Source organism: Sinocyclocheilus rhinocerous, unplaced genomic scaffold (genome assembly GCF_001515625.1).
Source record: "Sinocyclocheilus rhinocerous isolate Xijiao unplaced genomic scaffold, SAMN03320098_v1.1 scaffold4856, whole genome shotgun sequence".
NCBI classification, from domain to species: domain Eukaryota; kingdom Metazoa; phylum Chordata; class Actinopteri; order Cypriniformes; family Cyprinidae; genus Sinocyclocheilus; species Sinocyclocheilus rhinocerous.
The window spans coordinates 68466-71865 of record NW_015649565.1 but is presented as its reverse complement, the minus strand read 5'-3'; the positions used below and the strand labels follow the sequence as shown (position 1 = coordinate 71865).

At 33.1% G+C, this 3400-nt stretch overlaps 1 pseudogene; it reads right to left on the bottom strand.

Moving 5' to 3' along the window:
- The window catches only part of LOC107710642 (melanoma inhibitory activity protein 3-like), a 36146-nt pseudogene that overhangs the window by 14968 nt on the left and 17778 nt on the right, over positions 1-3400 (bottom strand).

The window sequence follows — 3400 nt, the reverse complement described above, 5'->3', positions numbered from 1 at the left end:
TTTATGGTTGGTCCTTTTTTTTTTTTTTTTTGAAATTTAAATTTGGAATAAATTACACACAAAAGCAGGCATCTACATTGAAATAATTATTCTACTTAGTAGAATGCCTTCTGTACGTTTTCATTTTATACACACTAACTAAAAACATGGAATTAAAATTCTTATATTGCAACACTCCCTGAACTACTGATCTGATCTGTGCACTTGTAAAGGGTTTGATCGTGCATGGATGCGATGTAATGGTGTGCAGTGTGAATGAAGTGTGAGCTCTCACTGCTGCAGTGCGTTCTCTTTCTGCTGGTAGAGTTCAGTGGTGATTTCCAGCCTCTGCTGCAGGTGCTTGAACTGGTTCTCCAGATGCGTTTTCTCATTGTTCAGATTCATCTGGGCATGCATGACATTCTGATATTGCTCTAGATTAAAAAAAAAACAATACATGACTAGATGAAGAGGTAGAAAGCCGATCGGAAGGTGTTCGAACGAACAGTCGCAGTCTTCATACCGTGACATCTAGTGGAGAAAACTGATGATAAGATTCACATTAATCAGATCTTGTTTTAAATGTTTGCTGAAATACAGGAAAAGATCGATTTACAGCTTTTGAGAATCGATATCGAATTGACGTCATTTAAAAAAATTATTAATCGGAAAAACTTTTTTTTTTTGCCCAGCCCCAATTAATATATCTTATTTTGTTGTTGTTTTAAATCGCATTTTAATAAAAAAAATAAATAAAAAAAAAATTCCCCAAATCGTACACACCCAATTAAATGCATCGATAACAGATAACATCTGGCTTTTTATACATTATTCTTAGGCTATTCATTATATTTTAATAGAACGCCTTCTATAGAGTTTAATTTTATACATACCAACTTAAAACATAGAAATAAAAAAAAATTTTTATTTTTTTTAAAATTTTTTTTTTTTTTTTTTGCATTTTAAATTGAACATTTAAAAAAAAATTTTTTTTTTTTCCAAATTGTGCAGCCCCAATTCAATGTATCCATCATATTTTGTTAATTTTTTTTAAATTGCATTTTAAACTGAAATCAAAATGCATTTCCATAATCGTGCAGCCCTTTGTTCAGATTCATCTGGGCATGCATGACATTCTGATATTGCTCTAGATTAAAAAAAAAACAATACATGACTAGATGAAGAGGTAGAAAGCCGATCGGAAGGTGTTCGAACGAACAGTCGCAGTCTTCATACCCTCCAGCTCCTGTCTGGCTTTCTGTTCGGCGAGGAGACTTTCCACGTAGCGATTCCTCTCGTCTTCAACAACGCTGAGAGTCACTTTAATCTGTGAAACAGAAACTGCATTAGAAATGAGGTGTGTTGAATTATCCTCAAAATAAAATCAGACCTATGTACCCTGGAGACGTCCATCATCTGCTTGATTCGCAGTCTCATGCTGTCCATCTTCTCTGAAAGAAAACAGACGCTTGTTCAGATTCAGAACAGAGGAGAATGTTTCATCTAACCATCTTCAAGCCTCGAGCAGCTCACTGCTTGTGTAAAACAGCAGCAAAATGATAAAAGACACCAATGTTCATTGAATAAATGTAGGGCAGCACGACTAATCGCAATAAAATCAAAATCACGAGCAATTTATCAAATTTTAGACCAAGATAAAGCCGCAACCATTCAACATTTGAAAATGAAGATATTAAGACAGCCGTAAATATATGTTGTAATTTTACAATTCTACGGTAAAATAAAAAAATTATTACATTATTTTTCGTACTTTGTTTACTGTAATATTAGAATCGCACTGTTATTTTGTTTAATTTGTTATAATAATAACAACAACTACTTTTAATATTGTTAATAATATAATTATTAAAGTTATATTAAAATATATATAATTTTTTAATATTATTAAAATATTCAAGATTAAATGCATTAAATTAATAAATTAAAATATTACCATTACTACTACTACTACTAATAATTTAATATCCTATTTTGTTTAACATTTCATTTAGAATTATGCTTAATATTTTAATATATATTGATGAATCACTCATTTTTGGCCAAACTGTGCATACAAACAAACAACTTTTTTATTGCAGCAGAAATGATCAGAAAAACTGCAATAATATTTTTCCCATCATTAATAGATCACAATAACTGGCTTTTTATGGTTGCCAAGCAACAAAACAATCAAAGCTCATTCTATACACATTGGTCCTCTTGCAGCATGAAGAACAGAATTATTCAAATTTTGAATAAAATCAATTTAATCTATACTGAAATCTGTCAAATCCAAAATAATTCCATATAACAGTGCTTTTGACTTTAGCTCTAAAGCTTCTCAGAGTGTCAGACATCTCCTCAGCACTCGCGAGCAGAAGTAAAACATACACGCATCAGATTATTTCTGATATCTCTTGAGCACGTCTTCTCTCAGCAGGTGACTTTCTGAATTTCCCACGTTTCATCTGCGGATCACAGCAGACTCAAGCACTTTAATGAGCCACTCTAGATGAGAGCCTCTGCAAATGCAAATGTATGCAACTCCAAAAGACCAAAAACAGACAGGGGAAACAAATTGAAATAGAAACTGAAGTTATAAATAGAGTGCTTACCAGCATCTTCTCCATTAGACATTTTAGCATCGTCTTTCTGTAGTTCTGCAGGATCACAGGCTCCCAGACGATTGAGCTCTGCAATACAGCTGGACAAAACCTAGACACCAGAGCATGGGATGCCATGCATTTACAACGTGATATTTTGAGAAACACACCATAATTTCCGCTGGAGCACCTGTTTTATAAAATGCAACAAGCTTCACTCACGTCAATCTCATTCTCCTTGTGCACCAGAGAGTCTTCCAGCTCTTTCTGGGATTTGTGGTAAACTCGGATCTCCTCGCTCAGTTTCTTGTGCTTCTCCTGCCAGTCTTTCGCATCACGGAGGAGCTGTTTGAAAATAAATATCATTAGATTCAAGCTGACACCGATGGATGAATGAGATTCACAGCTCTGACAGCAGGACTCACAGATTTCTTCTGCTCTTTTAAAGCGCCGTTTTCCTTCTCGAAGGACAGAACCTGAGCCTTAAAGGCATCTTCTCTGAGTTTGGCTTCATCCATGAGGACATGAACCTGTTAACAAATCAAAACAAACCCCAAATGTTCAGATACATATTCAAATGACTACAAAACAGGGCTATAGTTAACTAAAACTAAAACTACAAAAATGTGTTACTTGAAATAAATGTTAACTAAAATAAAATTTAAAAAAAAAACTTATTTTATTCCAAGTAGTTGCAAAATTTCTCATTTTAGTTGTTTAACCTGGTGCACTAAAATAACTAAATCTGAAATGAAATTAATAAAAGCTATATATATATATATATATATATATACTAATATGATTTTAAAAAATGTGTA